The sequence below is a fragment of the Falco cherrug genome, chromosome Z, assembly GCF_023634085.1.
Source record: "Falco cherrug isolate bFalChe1 chromosome Z, bFalChe1.pri, whole genome shotgun sequence".
In the NCBI taxonomy this organism is placed as follows: Eukaryota; Metazoa; Chordata; class Aves; order Falconiformes; family Falconidae; genus Falco; species Falco cherrug.
The window spans coordinates 82,082,107-82,102,485 of NC_073720.1; positions in this window are offsets into that span (position 1 = coordinate 82,082,107).

Below are 20,379 nucleotides of genomic sequence, written 5' to 3' on the forward strand. Positions count from 1 at the left end.
ACAGACTTGAATACAGGAGAAATTTCTTCATCTTCTCAGAGCTAGGCAGCAGAAGGTGGGGGAAAAAGGGAAAGCCTTCTGGTTTTTTCTTCTTTTCTGTTGCATCCAGAAATGAGAGAGTGGAAACAGTTGACAGTCATGAAGCTTCTGTGAAGCCAGCATCTTTGCTGTGAGAATTGTTTTTATTACAGAATGTTCTTCATGAGAAAAATACAACAAAGAAGAAACTACTTCCACAGCCTACTGAGGTGAAAGCACTTAAAGACATGATTTAGCCTTTGTCACACAGGAAAAGCTGAGAAGAAGTCAACATGGAGCATTTTTTGTGTACAGTCATTACATATATATTGTTGTGCATAGGTTCATTTTTAATATAAACACTTTGCCTTAGCGCAAAATTAGCAACACCATTCAACTCTACTTAGGCGAATTTAGGGGTTTATAATGCACATTCTAATATATTATTTAGTGTGCTTTGCTGTTGAAAAGCTTCATCATCAACCAGTGAAGACATAGATATGTCTTTTGGATAACATGAAAGTAAATTCTGCAAAATATGCCTATTCTTCCATAATTTGTTGTGTTTTAGCAGTTTTAATTATGCTTACTGTGATAAATGTCTTGATCTGGACTTCATTTTTTTTTATACAGGGAAAAGATTTAGCTTAATTAAGCTCTTTTCACTGCAGTTACATGAAGAATTTAAGAAAAATGTATTTCTTCCATGTTTTTAAATGATTTGACTATTTTCCCTATGTTTTACATGCCCCTTGTATGCATTAATGTGCGTACTAACACCACCATTAAATGCCAGATTAACAAATACAAAACAAAACACCTAGTGGTTTTCCAGGCTTCTCCAAACTGCTCTAAGAAAACAGTATGGGAAAGGTGGTCTTTCCACGTGGTTGAAAGATATGGCAAGCCAAATGGAAATGATTTGCAAAGCAACCTGAACCACCTTTGCAGCAGGACTCCTTCATGGCTGTGGGATGAGGACAAAGTCTCTGCCCAACTGCCTGCTTCCTGTCACTCTTTTCTTTATCTGCAACATTACAAAAAGATAATATCAAACTGCTTCCAGATCTTACCCATGGCAGATGGAACAGTTCCTAATTCTGGTCCCAAATATATGGCAGCCACAGCACAGCTGTATTTCCGAAACTGTCTGTAAATCTGTCATGTCTTTCTGACTTGCTGTTGACAATCTTCTTCTACCTGTCTTAGTACTGTTCAGTCATCTTTCCTCCGTCTTTTCATCTTAGTCCTTAAAGTAACTTCTGCCCCATATTGTTCCATTGTAAGGAACTGTTTCTTTTCTAATTGCCAGATGATATGACTTCCTTTTCTTCATCAACAAAGTCACACCTGATATGCAATAACATCAACTTTTCAGTCTTCATTAATGGTTCTCTACCACATATGGTTTTCTGTGGTTAAGTTAAAATAGCATAGAGGTTTTCTCACCTAATTCATACTATAAGCAAGTCCTTTAATAACATCAAGGGATACATAAAAATACAAATAATTTTCTTTCCACTTATGACACAGTTTCCTTAAATCCCTAATGTTTCTGAGTAATCCAAATATCTTCAGTAATACCAGGATGACTAATTTCAGAGGGTAATACAGGCACACGCATTCAGACACTCTTTATTACTTACTGCCTTAACCCTGAAGTCATTGCTGTTGAGAGCCAGACACTAACTCCTCCTCATCAAAAATTTAAACCATGCCTCAAGCAGGACCTGAAACACAGGGCACAGAAGGTCAGTGAAGCAGAAAGTACGGTACACTGAACTGCTGTGCTGACTCCAAGGAAAAGAAAGGTTTGGAAATGTGCAAAATTCATTAATTTCCACTTAAAATATTTAGCATTCACTCTAGAGGTGTAAGATTGACTGGGGAGAAATACTTTCCCTAAAGTTCATTCTGCTCAGGCTGAGATTTATTTTGATAGTTTCATCGTTCTGAAGCCTCACTGCTAAAAATACCTATGGAGAAGAAATACAGAGACAAAAAACCAACAAAAAACAACCCAGCACATTCCTGACCTGTCACATACTCTTGAGTTTTAAGTGCTGTGTTTTCCTATGGAAGTTAGCCATAAGCTCTCCTAAATGAGAATAAGATTTCTTGTAGTATTTACCTTTTGTGCAGGAGCATTACTTCATGACAAAATGTATATAACTCTTAATAATAGCTCATGTAAAACTTGTGACTGTTACATTCCTCTCCAGGTTTTGCATCCTGATGGAAGATATAGGGTAGTTTGTTTAAACAAAACCAAACTTGCAGTGCATAGTGACTACATATTTGTATATGGAAATTATGCACTGGTTATAAAAAAAATAATTATTAGTCACCATGGAAAATATAAGGATATTTATTTAACCTCTGTCTTTCTGTATGTAGCAGGTAACCGCTTGCCTGGCCTTGCCTTGCCTTGCCTTTGCCTTGCCTTTTCTCTAGATGTCATGCTATAATACTTGGTAAGTTAGCAACAAATACTACATCAAAGCATGGTATAAGACTAGCAATTCGCATGAACCTTCTTGTAACTTTTCTTTGCACAGTATGTAGGCTCTCTAATACACAGCGATAGCTAATTTTGCCTTATTTTTTTAAGTGAAACATCCCTCTTTGTCTTGCCCCCCTGGTGTTACTAAAGAAAACTCTTTTCTTTATTCCCCTTCCTATTTCCTTTTAAAATCGTGTGTTAAAACTGTGGAGTTGATTAAACATTTATGGAAAAAAAAATCTGCAACATATGCTAAGGAAGTGTTGATATACAGAATTAAAAAGCAGCCACAGTTAGGAAACTGTCACCCTGTTCTTACTTAACCAGAAAGCAAATATATTAAAATGAGTTATTGATCTAAGACAACTTATTTCTAGGAAAGGAATTGCTTTGTATTACATGTGAGTATTCAGCATCTGGCCAGTTCTTTCTGAAAATACCTCTGCAATCTGTTTTCACTTATAAAATATGTTCCTTTATAAACACAAAGGGAACAAATCCCAATGTGATAATAAATTAGGAGCTATTGTTTCCTTATAGAATTTTTCATTTGTACTAAACAGACCAGATTTTTTTTTCAGTCTTCTGGTTGCTTTGCATTTTGCATGTTAACAGAGAAAAGAGATGTGAGGGCAGATGTTGGTGTGCTACCCCCTGCCTTCAGAGCAGATTGAATCTTCTTTTATCACCATTTTCAAGCTATTGTGTGTGGATATTTACTCTGAAATTTCCTTAGCAACACTGAAAAGTATGCTTTATGAGAGTTATTGGTGGGTGAAAATGTTGTTAAATAAATCTTGACACTTTTGCCTTTCTGCTTTATCTGTATGACATTTTATTAAAATAAGTGTAAGCATTGGTGCATTTTCCATATAGTCACAAAACAAACGTGTATAACCTAGCTTTAGATGTATCTTCCACTTGCATTAGTATTGAACACTTTCTTCACTGTACTATAACTGTCTTCTGTTTCCACCTCAAGTATACCTTCTACAAAAAGAAAGAAATTAAACCCTTGATCTTCCTGAGGATTATGTGCAATTTTAGATATTTTTAATAGTGCATGCAATGAAAATTACCTGCCTTCAAAGACCATCTCTTTATTGGTTGCGACGTGACTGCTTTGGAGGACTTTAAAGGTGGCAGGGACTGTAAGTCTGTCAGACTTCATTCAGTCCTCCTAGCTGGGGTTGTCCTGCTGCAGCACGTATATCACATGTATATTTCACAACGATAGTAACCTGCTTCAAAATTTCTTACAAAATACCTATAATTGCATGAGGAATACACCAGTGTCAAGTCACATGCTAAATTGCTCCACTTGTTAACTTTTGAGGAGGGTCCTCAAAAAATGTGCAAGAAGGTGATCAAAAACTCTTTGAATGTAATGTCTTTTTATTCTGTTTTCTTATAGAAAGTATTTCTTGTCATAATTAAAATGAAAATTAATTTTCTAATAATTTTATTGCTTATGGCTGTAAAAAATTCTCTACATAGTCTAAAGGACTACTTCTTCCAAAGTTCAAATTTTGAACAGAAAAGAAACATAAGCCCTTTAAATATTTTCTGTTTCTGTATTATAAGACAGTTAAATGGATCATATTTGCAGTCTTGTAATCCCTGACACTCTAAAAACTATCAAAAGTAATTAACATAAGTGACCTTTGCCATTCATAGACAAACCTAGAACCATTGCAAGGATATCAAAACAGAAATTCAGAGCTCTTTGCTAACACTTTGCTTTTTTCCTGCCTTGTATCCCCTGTTCTGGAGCTGAGTTGTTGTGCAACAGCCTGTTTAACTTCTCCATATCTCAGATTACTCATCATTAGTAGAAAGTGCTGTTACAGTTATTATTATGACTCAATCTGAATTTTCTGTTTTCACTGAACACCTTCAGTTACCATTTAACTGAAAGAGAATTTACCGCTGCCTGATGTAAATTTTAATGTGTTTTGCAAATGCTAATTCATTTAGCTTTTGAATACATTTTGAAATGAGTCATCTTAGAAGTGCAACTCTAAAATTGTTAAGGCTCAACAGCAGGTCTTGAAATCAAGGTGATTTGAAAGTACATTTTTGTTGTATTTTGGCAATTAGCAAAGCCATTAGCATCAGGGTTAATTTGTATTATGTTTACATTTGTGGTTCCTCCTTCTAGAGATTCTACACATGAAAAAGTACAGACTTGTCTGTAGAAATTTAGAAACTGTAAGGTATAAATATTAAAGGAAGATTATTTTGTCTTATTAGAAGGACAATGACCTTGGCAGTGTGGTGTCATCCTAGGTTTTATGGACATTTTTACATAGGGTATAACTGTTTTTTTGGTATATGTCCTAGTGCTCTTTGCAAAATCAGAGTGATGATTCTTGAACCTTTTGGAAGTTGACTGAATTGTGTATTCACCAAAGATAAAATTTAGTGCTTGATAATAGGTGTCTGGTGTCACTCAGTGCCCTCCAGATCAGTCTAGCATAGTTACTTTCTCTTGTGTCACCAGCGCTAAAGTTCCTTACACCTGTCTCTCCTTTTATACCTTTCTTATTTTGCATCATTCTGTTTAATCCTTTTATCTGTCATACCAAATGCCATCCACCAGTAAAAGCTTCTTATGGCCTTTTCTTTCTCTACCAATCATATTTCATTCTGTATTTAAATTGCAAATGACAATCACAATGGATCATAAGATCATAATGTCACACTCCGTCATCTATATTTAAATTTTTTGAACAAATTTCTTTACTTTTCTCTTCAGGTTGTCTATCATGCTTGAAAAAGGCCTCCCTAAATGTTTGAAGAGTTACCTCTTTCTCTTATTCAAGGACTCCTTAAATCTTTTTATCCCTAATGTATAAAAAAGGCTATTCAGTATTTAGGAAAGTTACCTCCTTTTTTCCATCCAATTATTAGGGTTTATCTATTCTTTCTTGTATTAGCAGTTAAACAGGGTGGGTGAAGTTTTGTTTTAGTTTTTTGGTTTGGTTTTTTTTTTTTTTTGTAGTTCCTGGCATGGAATGCCCATGTTAAGGGCAAAGAAACATACTGGGAGGAAACCACACCTCATCCTAACCTGGGCTGACACTGATATTTTCAAGCACCTGTGAGCTTCCCTTCTGTCAAAACACAAGTGTAATATTTGTAAAGCATAGCAGGATGTACCTGTTTAAGCGTTTTTTCCCTTTTGCCACTAATGGCAACAGGATTAATTTTTCATTATTTTCATCTTGACAAGTAAATGTCACTGTGCCTGGCAGAACCACGTCTGCAAAGAGGATAGCATCTACTTTTCTCAAACATTTTCTGCAGAGCTGTGGAGATATAAAGAGGATGTGTCACATTAATTAATTCTATCAGCAGAAACTCTATGCTCATCTGAGGTCAGAATTTAGACCATTTATTTCCAATGTGTATTCATTTCAGGGACATAGGTGCTAAGCATTTTCATGAGCAAGACAGGGGAAGGAAGTAGCAAAAAAACTCACAAAGGTAACACAAGTACTACCTTTGGTATTGTGCAAGTCCAATAAAAAAAATCTGCAAGACATGAAGACTATAAATATGACTGAGCTCTGAGGATGGGCTAGTCAGCTGGAAAACAAGATGGTCTTTCCAATATAATATAGAATGCAAATTGCAGGATATTTGCACAACTGCAGATTTGAATAGCTTTATTTTCATCATATTTCTCAACCAGTAACATAAGTCCTAATGCAGTCACATTCATGAGAAAGTGCTAAAACATATCGTAAGGCCAAAAGCTAACTCTCAAGTTGATTTGCATTTCCATAGCATGCAAACCCAATGTTCTTACAGAGCTGCAAAATAGCATTATTGTAAATACTCCCTTGGTAGAAATGGAAATAATTTTACTTTCTTGATTTTTGATGAAACCAACATCTTGCTTTCATGTCACTGCAGCCTGAGCAAGCCTCAGAAATTCTTTTCTTTCTTTGGGTGAAAAGGGAAGTCACAATGAAGTCAAAATAATATTCATTGAATCAAAACTTTTAAGTAAAGAAGGTAAATAATAAAAACAAACATTGAAAGTAAAAATGCAGGTCAGAAGTGTTTCTTTATTTATTTTTTTCTTTCAAATTTATTCATAGTAACATTTTCATATCCTTCTCAATGGTGTCCCACAATACAAAGCCACCTGCCTGAGCTAAGAGTATAAAGATGTTTAGGGAATTTTACAGAGCAAGAGTAAAGCTAGAGTCTTTTATGGTTATAGCCTCCTAATAAAATAAAAAAACTGTTATGTGGAAATAACAGAATCTGAGTCTGTGATTATATATATATAAAAAAAAAGAACAAAAAGTTAGTAAGGTTTTTTAGAAAAGAGGGCTCTGAGGAATCCAAATACTTTTGCAACAGTTGTACAAATGTTCAGGTTAGTGCTGGATAGTTCTAGTGATATGACTAAGAAAGCTGCAAGGAGTTTGTGTGGGCAAAAAACACCGTGTGATATTCAGGTGGGTCTCCTCCTTCACACAGTAGTCCAAGATGCAAAGCTGCTTACTGGTTTATGGGCTAGAACATATAAAATTATCCTAACTCTGTGATGGGGAAACTATTTCCAAACACATTAACAGTACTTGGGTTTTAAAAGTGGGAGAAGGCTTTGGTTGTTTAAAGATGCTGTCGTAGTAGTCCCTTGACTGATTCAAGACCCCATTACACTAATCCCCATGCAAACTTGGATGTGGCCATAGAAATCTTAGAGCTTTGATGGATAATTGAAAAAAGGCTGAGAGGAAGTAAGGGTGGCAAGGTGGGATTTATCAGTTCATGCTTTGAATAACTATATTAACATACAGATCTGGTAACATATATACATCTGAGACAATGGACAGAAAAGGGGCATTTCTAGAGCACAATTAGTTTTATTCTAAAGTAGGTGCTTAAAATAGCTTAAATAAACTCCTGTTCCTCTCAGACAACTGTAAGACATCCAGATAACTAACTCAAATGTATCTGTATTATAGATGTCTGATATTAGCTGCAATGAAGAGATTTCGTACATAGTCATAGATAATACTAGAGCTTGTGCCAGGACCATACAACTTCTCCATCAACTATGCAACTGAGAAAGTGTTTTTTCCTATTTAAAGGTGATCTTTAGTAGTTTCAATTAAAATGTGAATACTTTCTATACTTCTTCTTTGCTTGACCAGACCCAGCTAGGCTGACTAGATTCTGAATATGTTGACACATATTTCTGCGTTCCTGGACTGATGACCTCTATAGTAACGGACAGAGTTTTCTGGCTGCACTACGCAACCTTTGCTCCTGTGTTAGCCATCAATACCATATGTTATAGCTGCAAAAAGGTATCAAGAAAATAAGCTTAGCCATTTTTCAACGTGCTGTCCCATTGTAGGGTCTGGCTTTTGACTATTTTTCACATTTTTTGAGAGCACAATCTGACTCATAATGCATGATGTCTCATAGCATAGAGTTATCTTTTGTTTTAATTCAAATTCTGTCACATTCTAGCCCCCAGAACTGAGTAGTTTTAAGTCACTGGGAGTAGTTAATTCCAGCTAAAGAAAAATGGAGACAAAACCAGCAGGGAAATGTAACTTAATAAAGTAATAAATAATGTAATAATAAATAACCTATATAGCAGTAGATTGAGTCTCCCATACACACTATAAATTTGTTAATCCTTTAAAAACTGTCTTACATTTCGAGGCTACACATGGATTCATATGGAGAAGGCCATGCATTTAAGGGAAATACAGGGGATGGTAAGTTCTGATGTGGTGATGTGTCTCTTTGCAAGGCACACTAATAGTCAGATAGAAGATTCCTTTTCCCAGGCTTTTTTCAGGATTAGTTTTACTGCTTCAGGAAGGCCTAGTTCGAATTAAATGAGCTAGTTTTTTATTAGACCTTAAAAAGAATATAAACCAGGACAGATTCTTTCTGTTTTTTTCACCAATAAATTCAGCAGGCATGACAAGGTTTATTCAGGTACTGGTTAAGTAGATACTTCAAATATATTTTACTATGCTCATGTTTAATCCAATCATGGAGAATACGTAGGCAAAAATATATTTAAATGAGACTGCTTTTATAAGGACTCTGCCTCTGTACTGAAACTACGGTTGTTCTATCAAGACTCTATGTAAAAATCTTAAAAGAAAAATATTAAGATTTTCTTTAAGGACTGATAGAAAATGTTACAGTATGGCCTTGATCCAAGATCTTCTTGATGACACTGGGAATGTCACAGAACCACAGCATCATGGAATAGTTGAGGTTGGAAGGTACTTCTGGAGGTCATTTGCTCCAAGCCTTCTGCTTGAGCATTGCCGCCTAGACCCAGTTACTCAGGACCCTGTCCAGGCAGCTTTTGAATATCTCCATGGATGGAGACTCCACAAACTCCCTGGACAACCTATGCCACCGCTCAGTCACCTTCACAGCAAAAAAAAGAATGTTTCCTGATGTTGAGGTGGAATCTCCTGTGTTTCAGTTTCTGCACATTGCCTGTAATCCTATCACCGGGTACCACTAAAGAAAGCCTGGGTCTGTTCTCTTTGCATCCTCCCTTCAGGTACTTAGATCAATTGTTGAGTTTCCTCCTGAGCCTGCCCTTCTCTAGGCTAAACTGTCCCAGCTCCCTCAGCCTTTCTTCATAGGAGAAGTGCTGTGTCACAGCACTATCCAAACTAGCCAGCTGCCAGAAGGCCTTTACCACCCCAGCCCAGGTTAACGTCAATAAGCAGCTCCCACACCTTGCCCTGGCACAGCCACCCGTCCCCCACGAGGTTTCAAAGGTTCATCTACTGTCCGGGCTGTTTCTTCATCCCCTTCAGGCCAGCCCACCTGCTTCTTGCCTCTGCTGCATCTGGATTCTTCCTTCTCTGGGCTCCTCTTCCAGCCAGCCTCTCCTCACCCAGGCCCCCTGCTTCTCCCAGGGCCTCTCCTTGTCTCTCCTACATCTGGGGTGCTCTCCTCCCTCTGCTTCTTCCAGGTCTCTCTTCACCCAGTCCTCTCTCTCCTTCAGTCCTCCCCTTCCACACCCCTTAGAGCTATTTAACTCCTTAGCAGGGACCAGCCACAGCTGCACATTACCCAGGTCAGCCAACCCACCGCCCCTGAAGCCAGCCCACAGCTGGATATTACCGATGTTAATTAGCCTGCCCTCATTCCTCTACAATTCCTCTACAGTGTTGCAGTCCCTTTGTCATCTTAATGGCTTTTCACTGGACTGTCCATTATGTCTGTGCCTCTTCTGTACCAGGGAGCCCAGAACTGGACACAGTACTACACATGTGACCTCATCAGTGCTGAATGAAGGGGAAGGATTCTTTCCCTCAGCTTCCTGACTACGCTCCTCCTACGCAGCACAGGAGGATGCTGTTGGATTTCTTTGCTGCAATGCTATATTGCTGGCTCATGCTCATCTTGGTGTCCACCAGAAACCCTAGGTCCTTTTCTTCAGAGCTTGTTTGGAGCTGGGTGGCTCCCTGCCTGTGCTGGTACATGATGTTGCTCCTCCCCAGGGAGAGTACTCTGTACTCTTTGAACCTCATGGTGTTCTTGTTGGCCCATTTTTCTAGTCTGTTGATGTCCCTCTGGATGGCAGCACAACCGTCTGGTTTTGTGTCATCTGAAGATTTGCTAATGTACATTCTGCAGAATCACCCAGATCATTGATGAAGATGTTAAACAGGAATGGATCCAGCATTGGCCCTGGGAGAGCATTGGTATTTACTGGCTTCCAACCAGACCTCATACCATTGATCACAACCTTCTGGGCCAAACCTGCTCACCCAGCTCATATTTCACGAGCTTCTCTATGAAGATCTTACAGGAGACAGTTTCAAAAGCTCTCAAACATCTACCATACCAATCTTGCACAAGAGCTGATAGCGCACAGAGTTTTAAAATCATCTGAAACTATAGTCTAAATTAATGATTGGCATCCATTAAGGCATGATAACTTAGCCTCCTTTGTCTACATACCACTGGTGGTAAATCACACTAGCTATGGTACACATCTGCTGTGGGGTCTCATACACTGCTAAATAGATGACTTGCTGTAGTCATACCTACTCAGAAACCTGTTTTCTACTGAATCCTGAGCCCATCTGTCTAACTTCACCCTCTGCAGATTCCGTGCTTGACAGACCAGGCTGGTGCTTGATCACCCCTACCTTTGTTTCTGGGTCCAGCTTAAATTTCTTTTGCTGCTGCCCAGTTAGAGCATGTATGGCCCAGCTAGCTGTAGTTGCTACAACCAAACTGCCAGCTTCCAGTGGGTATCTTCATGCCAGTCTTGGGCTATTTCTTCTTGGCTGTCTGGGCTCCAGTTATTACCAATCATTTGACAGAGAAGCAGCAGTGCAATGGGAGATATCAGCAAGGAGAGCAGTGTCTGCCATGTGTGAGAGAAAGGGAGAATGATAACGGTTGTTTGCAGAAGGTTGGCTAATGCTAGAGCAATGACCAAATAGTATTTGTTGAGACATTTTTTTCAATTTCCATTTTGTTCAGAGCAGGACTCTTCACAAGGGCTCGGAAGAGCTGTTTTGGAACCCTGAGGTGACAAGCAGATGAAGCAAGTGTGCTGCAAATAGTATTTGTCTGGCAGTTTACCACTGCTAGAGTTCTTCTGCCCAGAGAGGCCGTGCAGGCTCCTTCTCTGGGGACATTCCAACCTGCCTGGATGCGATCCTGTGCAACCTGCTGTAGGTGACCTGCTTCAGCAGGGCGTTGGACTGGGTGATCTCCAGAGGTCCCTTCCAACCCCAACCATTCTGTGATTTTCTTTAGGACAGAATCGTGGTTTACTCTGACCGTTGGCTAGTCAGTGGTGTTGCTGCCCCCGGCTGTTGTGATAGAGCTCTCAGTTGCCAGTGTATCTGTTATTTGTTGTCAGGTTTTCTAGCCCTCACCAGATTGTTGTTAGTTTTGAACACATGATAACCCACATTTGGATCTTATATTGTAAATAGAGCCATGAAAATGTAGCAGAAGCTAACAAAATTCAAGAGCACACAAATACCGGAAAGCTTTAGTTAAAATACTTTTATCATTGCAGCTTGCAGTTGAGTGTTTCAGTAGACTATTCTCCTGGTCATTCTGCTGGAAAAGCTGGTCAAAACACATGATTTCTGTGAGAAATTGCATATGGGATAAACCCATTTGTTTTTAATTTCTCACAAAGCAGAAATTCAAAGAGAAATCTATTTTGAACACAGAAAAAAAAAAAAAAAAAGGAAAAAAGAAAAAAGGAAAAAGAAAGAAGAAGGAAGAAAGAAGTGTGGTCTTTGTATGGCTGACAGCTTGGCCAGAGTTGAAAAACTTCAAACTTTTCACAGAAACACTCTGAGCTACAATCAAGTACTCGGTAGAGTCTTGGAGGCAGTAAATGCCAAACTATTTGTTATGTGCAGTACTAATGATTTCTTGCCAGGACTCAAGGGTGGTCTGAATTTCTTTTTGGAATGTAACAACCTACACTGTAAATCAAGAAAAAAATGTGTGCTTTTTGGTGACATTGGCATGAAATAGAAAGGAACTTTAAATTATAAGCATTAGAAACATCTGAAAGGGTAATTTTTCCTGTATAACCATAGGTGAATAATTTTATTATTTTTCAAAACATAACTAAAAAACATTTGATCCACAAGAATGTTCTTCAATGTGCTGTTTGCAATGAACAGAGGAAGTGATTGGAAAAGGTTTTTCCATTGTGTTACTATTCTTCTGTTACTGTTCCTACAAAGCACATCATAACCTATAAGGGGAACAAAACATGCAAACAGTGAATATTTATGATAAATTTAAAAAAAGAGATTACTGTTAGAATATTGAGGAAAGTGTTATTCTCAATCAATGGGATTTTTTTGCCATAGACTTTGGTGATTTAGCTATTCATTTCAACAGCATAGGAGTAGCTGAATTGGTAAGTGTAATGTCTTATTCTCTATTCTAAGACATTTGTGTAGAAAATAAAAAAGAAGATTGAAAAGAGGGAACACCTTTCAGAATGTGAATTTGTAAACCAGAGAAAGTAACAGAAAACCTCAAAAGCCTATTTTAATATTTGGCCCTGTAGTCACGTATTAAACAATAGGGCATTGATGATAAAAAGAGCACTATAAAAAAGGAATTAGAATTCTTACTATGTTTGCAAATATCTGCACTGTATAAAGTTAATTTATGCTTTCTGCATATGTTTGGGTATGCCTGTATAAAATATAATGCTTCTATATGTATTTACAACGGTATGCATTTTTATCTTAGTTAAGATACTTCTAACAGTTTTTATCATAGTAGAAAGTAAAGTGACATCGTCTGGTCCAACCCCCTGCTGAAGCAGGCTCTCCTACAGCAGGTTGCACAGGATCACATCCAGGCAGGTTGGAATGTCCCCAGAGAAGGAGCCTGCACGGCCTCTCTGGGCAGCCTGTGCCAGCGCTCTGCCACCGCCAAGGCAAAGAAGTTCTTCCTCGTATTCAGGTGGAACTGCCTGGGCTGCAGTTTGTGCCCATTGCCCCTTGTCTGTCACTGGGCACCACTGAAAAGAGCCTGGCCCCGTCCTCTAGGCACTCACACGCCCTTAAGATATTGGTACAGGTCGCTAGGATCCCCTCTCAGCCTCCTCTTCCCCAGGATAAACAGGCCCAGCTCCCTCAGCCTGTCCTCATCAGGGAGATGCTCCAGTCCCCTCATCAGCTTCGTAGCCTGTGCTGGACCCTCTCCAGTAGCTCTTGAACTGGGCAGCCAAATGGAGACATTCCAAACCCACCTGGAATAGAGGGGGAGGGTCACCTCCCTCAGCCTGCTGGCCACGCTCCTCGTGCCCCCCAGGATCCCCCTTGGCCACCTTGGCCACACGGGCCCACTGCTGGCTCATGGGCATATTGCTGCCCACCAGCACTCCCGGGTCCTGCTCTGCAGAGCTGCCCCCCAGCAGGTCACCCCCAGCCGGTGCTGGTGCACGGGGCTGTCCCTCCCCAGGTGCAGGACCCTACACTTGCCCCTGTTGAACATCATGAGGTTCCTCCCCACCCAACTCTCCAGCCCGCCCAGGTCTCGCTGAATGGCAGCGCAGGCCCCTGGTGTGTCAGCTGCTCCTCCAGATCTGTGTCATCAGGAACCTGCTGAGGGTGCCTCTGTCCCTTCACCCAGGTCACCGATGGGCAAGTTGAACAGGGCTGGACCCAGCTCTGACCCCTGGGGAACACTGCCAGCTACAGGCCTCCAGCCAGGCTCTGTGCTGCTGGTCACAGCCCTCTTGAGCTCTGTCGTTCAGCCAGTTCTTCAACCACGTCACTGTCCAAACATCTAACCCACACATCCTTAGCTTACCTATGAGGATCTTGTAGGAAACAGTGTCAGAAATTCACTCTTCATCTGAGTTTACCTCTTCATTGAAATACTAAACATACTGGGTCTGGCTGAACACCATCACAGCCCTCACAGCGCTGTGCTTTGTGTTGGTGGCTAGAAAGGTGGTGAGAACACACCAGCATTTTGGCCACCACTGAGAGCACCAGCACAGCACCCAAGCTGGCTCTCCATTTCCCCTCAGCAGTAGGCCAGGGGTGGGCAAGGTGGGAGGGGACACAGCCAGGAGAGCTGACCCAGACTGACCAAGGGGATAGTCCACACCACATGACGTCTCCTCAGATATAAGAGCTAAGAGAAAGGAGGAGGAATGGGGGCATTTGTTATTTATGACTTTTGTCTTCTGGAGCAACCACAATGCATACTGAAGCCGTGCTTCCCGGGAACATTGCCTGCTGATGGGACTTAGAGAATAACATCTTTCGTGTTCTTCACTTCCATTTGTGTGTGGTTGAGCCACAAGTTTGTTGGGTTTGTTTTCTTATATTTTTCTCCTCCCTCTCCCCGTTTCTGCTGAGTTGGGGAGTAATAGAGTAGCTTGGTGAGCACCTGGCATCCAGTCAGGGTCAACCCACCACACTGAATTCATAGCTGTCTTTTCAGAATTTTAAAGACAGTATTATACCATGTTATTTATCAAAAGCTCTAGGGAAAAGATGTTAATAGTTCCCTGAGAAATTTTGAACATAAACCGCCATAAATATTATAAATAAAATTCATGCTAGTGTAAATAATATTAAAATTTTATTTCATAGTAAATCTGATGATATTTCTTATTTTAATGAAGCTTCAAGATACCCTTTACTTTTGAAAAATTTAGCAAAATTATATAAATATATTCCTCTTGGTCCTCTATTCAGAAAGGATGATAATTTCATGGGGGGCAATATGATATTTTTCATATGAGCAAAACTATACTTGTCCTTGTTCACCAAACAAACAACATGAAGGTCTGCAAAGGTCATTAGTCTTTCAGCTTTTTTGGTTAATTAGGGGTCAGCTTTTTCAGTTGCTAGCAGTCAGAAATCCATCCCTAAAATAATACAGAAGATGGGTGCTATGCCTCACATAAAATAGTTTTTGATCTTTTTTAATTGGCTACTGGGTCTACAGGTTTTTCTTGAACTCATAAATTCATTCTCCACGCCACTGGCTGAGGTTATGCCATCAGCTACAAGGGGCACCGGCAGATTTACTGTATGGCAAATGTTCTATACTGTCCATGTTCTATACTCGGCAGGCTAACAACTACCACAATTGGTTTTTTTTCTCACTTTCCTTGACCTTCCTCTCTAACATACCTAATCTCCATGCCTTGTACACTGACACAGAACATTAACAACCCTTCACATCCTTCCCTTCCTGTTCTTTCTTCTTTGGGGCCAAAACAGGTCAAATGCTGCTACATAAAACTTTTGTGGATAAAAAATTTGGTTGTTGTTCACTTGGAATCACATACTACTTGCATCTGCAGGTATCTGTAACAGTCTGTTTTAGAAGTACAGAGCCTGTTCTGTGTGACAAGACTGAGCTATGCAATCTGACATGTCTGATTTTTAAAATGGCTAAGTTAAAATGTAATTGTTGGCTGTTTTGTATAAGGTTAAGATCAGTGAAAAGCAAAATCAGATTATATGACGAGCACAAAAAATTCTGTTAATTTCACTGATTTTATTTTTTTTTCGATTTACTGATTTCTTTTTTCCAATTTACAAAGAAATCACGAATTATGATTTTCTATCAAGGCACCTACATTTTTAATTCATTATACGTCACCTTCTTGAATAACATCATGATTTTTCTAAAACTACTTTTCATAGAATAATAGCATCATAGAATCATTTCAGTTGGAAAAGGCCTTTGGGGTCATCAAGTCCAACCATTAACACAGGACTACCAAGACCACCATTAAGCCATGTCCCTAAGCACATCTTTTAAATACCTCCAGGGATGATGACTGCATCACCTCCCTGGTCAGCCTGTTCCAATGCTTCAACACCATTTCAGTGAACAATTTTTTCCTAATATCCAATGTAAGCCTCCTCTGGCATAAATTGAGGCTGTTTCTTCTTGTCCTGTCACTTTTTATCTGGGAGAAGAGACTGACCCTACCGGCTCATAACCTCCTTTCAGGTAAGTGTAGAGAGCAATAAGGTCCCACCTTGAGCCTCCTTCTCGCCAGATTTTTTGTTCCTTGATACCAGTTTTCTAAAATCCAGAACTATATTGATGTAGACATCAGGCAGTAGACATGGATTTTTCATTAAGAGCTTAACTGAAGAGATCATTTCAAAGCAGAAGTCGTGATGTATATTATAAATGCAATGGATAGCTAATGCAGTGTATGTGAAAATAATTCTATACATATGTGAAATTCTCTATGGGGAAAAAAGAGAAAAAAATGCCAATTTATAAAGGAGTAATTAATAATGGACTGTGTATTTTTTATCTTTGTTAATGAGAAATCTATTAAATTAACTTGCAGATGGTGCTTTTAGACTTGTACACTTCAAATCCTATTGATACTCCCAGACTGCAAAAAGTAAATTGCACATCTCTGCTTTAAGATCTAGTCCAGGTTTCAAAACCTCTTTCTGGTCTACATCTAAGATCTGAAATCAAATTTAAACTAAACTGAAATTCAAGAGTTTGCATAAATGAAGTTCCAGGCTTTTTCGTCTCCATTGGTGTGTACTGTATTTCATGGCTAGAATTTCAAAATGCTCAGAAAACCAGAAGACATTTGTCAGTATCCATAAGAGCTATACTTAGTAAAGAATTTATAAAATATAACATTCTTTACTTCCTCATCTGTCCCTAATTTATGTAAAAGGCCCTGATTGTATGCAGATGGGGTTACAGGAATAAAATTAAAGAGGGAAGAAAGTAATTTATGATATGAAAATTTAAGGAAAAAAATAGGTGCCAGAGTTAAAGTAGTAGAATAACATGAAAGTGATTACTTTGAATTTATTTTGAATAATAGTTATGCAGTCTGAAACAAATAAATAAAATAAATTTGAAGTCAGAAAGTTATAAAGAGGCATAAAGGACTAGCTGGCAATTAAAAGAAAAGTCATCCTAGCACTGCTTTCCAGAGTTGTTTACACTGTCCTTGGTAACCCTGTTGTATCTGAAGTGTTTGGTAACAACTGTCTGCTAGCAAATAACATAAGAACATTTTTCGAAGAAGCTAGCCTCAGAGGATGAAGTCATGAACTTGTTTGGATCTATGGAAAAATATCTTTTGACTACAGGAAAGCCAAGATTCAGACTTGATGTTTTAAATATGTCGATCCTGATTAAGTGCTAAAGGGTAAATGGAGTGCTAGCAGGAGGCCTGATCACATAGTCATAAATATTTAGGTAGTCCATTCCAGTTCCCATCAAAGGAGAAAAAAATGACACAGAAGGACAAAACTAGACAGTAATGAAAGTCCCTCTGTTTCTAAAGTGCCAGAAGGTTACATGAGAGTTTTTTCCAAAGGAACCAGAGTAGAGCTCAGAAATACATGTAAAAACTCATAAAAGCTCAGTCAAGCAGAGCTTTCAAACACTGACTAATTTCTTAATTATTTGTAACACTCACAGATTATAAAGCCTGGCATGATTAATATAAATTTACAGTTATATGCAGTATTGGTTTTAAATATATGAATATATTTCTACATATACTTTAGAAGTACCCCAACACTATGTGTTGTGAACAGGAAATTATAATTGTGTTATCAAAAGAAAATACAGAAGCACATTTGAAATTGTATTTCAGCATAAGTTTCAGAGCATGGCAAAAATAAAATATGGAAAAGAAAGAAATATTTTTTTAAAATTCATGCTATGACAATATAATTCTTGCAATGTGTGGAAAATAAAATTGTATGTGAAAAGATATTTTTCACTTGCTGAGAAAAAAAAATAAAAAAAATTGGAATCTGAAGTTTACCTGAGATGAATACATACAAAATTGGCCTGCACTCAGCATTTCCTTGATACAATAAATTTGTGCTTTTCTGAATTAAGCATTGTACACAACCTTTTATTTTGACTGATTGTCATAATTTTGGATAAAATATGAAATTCAGTTAACATATGTTGATCCCTAAATGCCTGTTTTGGGGGTTTCATTTATATGATTTAATGATGCACATACAGAAAAGTACTGCTCATCTGTTTGAATTCTGATTAAGAGATAAAGGATGACTGGCAATTATAGAAAATTTATGAAAGGCAATGTTTCCCCAGGTTTGTTCTGTTTGCTTCCTGGGACTGAGGTTATCTATATAAAGACTTGGTTCCAAATCTGACAAGGCAGTACCTCTCCAGTTGCGGTGATCCCTTAACAACCCTATGCGTGACTGTCCTCGTTCAGGGCTATAATTTGCTTTGTAATCTAGGTGCCTTTTTTTTTTTTTTTTTTTTTTTCTGACAACAAGCATTTTCTCCGGATTTGATTCCAGTTCCTGACAGTCTTGTGTTTCTTTTGAACGTGCTACTCTGGTCTTTCAGGACTGTTTCATCATAAGCAAAGATGAGCAAAGCAATTTATTGAGTGTATGCAGCTAGAAGACATGCCTTGTGATTGTAGCATGGACAGACATGAGACATTTTTATGCTTGTGGGTTTTCCCTAATATGAATCTTAAAGATGCCCTGTGGTTTAGTATTTTAGATATCATAACTATTACATGTACTAAATCTCCTCAGCAAAGCAAATAATTAAACCATCTACCATTATCATGTATTCTTTTTCTTCAAATTACTTCCCTTTCAGTTAGAAGAAATGCAAAAGATTTTCACATTTCCCTTCTTGATGATATATAGCTTTACATTTTATTGTGATTGTTTTCTTCTAAGGACATTTTTTTCTGGTGTGAGAAGGACCTTTGCTGTGTGATTTAAATTATTATTTAGTTTGAAACTGGTAAGTTCCCTACCTTTACACAGAATATAATTTTAAATAACGTTTGTTTCATACTTGATTTTTACTGTGTAAATAGTGTTGCATTGCTTCCACATTTCATCTGAAGTACTACATATTGTTCTTGATCTGTGGCAGGTCATCCAGCAAGCTTGGGCACTGGGGAGAAGAGATGCGAAAGGAATATTATTAATTTCTCAGTCAATAATGGCAGAGACAGCAAAAGGAAAGAGGAAAGGGAGTTGATATAACCAGAATGCTTTCTTTGATAACTGACACATCTGATTAATTGCATTTATAAATAACATATATGCATGCAAACATATGTATATATGAGCTAGTTGCAAATGTATCATTATGTAAGCATTCTTTAGTCTTTTTTATATATAAACTCACTGGTGTGTAAGTGGAACTCATTAGAAATAATACAGGGTGCAAGAAATATTTTTGAAATACACTTAGTGCTATCTGTCACAATTATACTCACTTTTTGAAGAACAGATGTTCTTTCATTAACAAGCAATGAGAAAAATGCTCTTCAGAATGAATAATTTTAACCCGCTCACTGCATATTTCAATAGGTTTTTATAGCATTAATCTTTGACAGTGTAAGAATTGGGAACAAAAGATTGTATTTGATAAGTAGAACTTATATTTAACTTTCCAGTATCATGTCCCTGCTCTCATCGAGGTATTCTTAAAGTCGTACAGAGTTAATACCATGGTTGAAAAAAGAAATCTGTAAAATATTTCATCATCATCCTTCATGGTTGGATATGCTTCATTCTTGCTTACTTAAATGTATCAATGTATAGGAAAATGCTAATTATGAATAAAACATATATTTGATGATTTATTAGACATATTTTGTGGAGCTACCATTCAAAAATATTTTTGGCATACTTCAGTGATATCCAGTCTTCATTCACTCTAGCTTTTGATATGAAGCAGTGGCTGAAGAATCAGTTTTCAGTTAAACATCTGAACAAAGTACAGAAGCTGTTCAGGTAATTTTGTGTATTTGGCACATATGCAGATATCTAAACTTCTTTAGTAATATCTACATGTAATATTTAAACTTCTTTATAAAAGATGCTGAGCACCTTGAGCATCTCTGTCTTGGTGTTTCTCTGAAGTGGCTCAAAAAACCCCAGGTCTTGAAAAATAATTCCTGGTTGTAGGTGTCTGGTTTCTCATCTGAAGTCCCAGCAGATTAGGGATATTTGTTTCTAGGTCTTTGCCCAGCTTGTTCTTAGACTGGAGTGCACAAGGTTTGTGTTCAACATTTTTCTCCTGGACAGATTGGTTTGCACATTTTTATGCTGTTGCTTTGGAAACGCAGTTGATTCAGCTTTCAAGGGAAAGATTGGATTTTTATTGCACTGGCCCAGAGCTGCGGTGTGTCATAGACACAGTAAGTTTAGCAGATACCTCTGACCACTTCAGCTGCAGGGTGCAGGCTCACTGCAGCTGTAGGCACCTGCACGAGAGGGCTTGTGCACCATGACACTACTGCTCACAAACTTGGCAAGAAAAGTTTGGGAATGTGCTCACAAACTCCAGGCAAG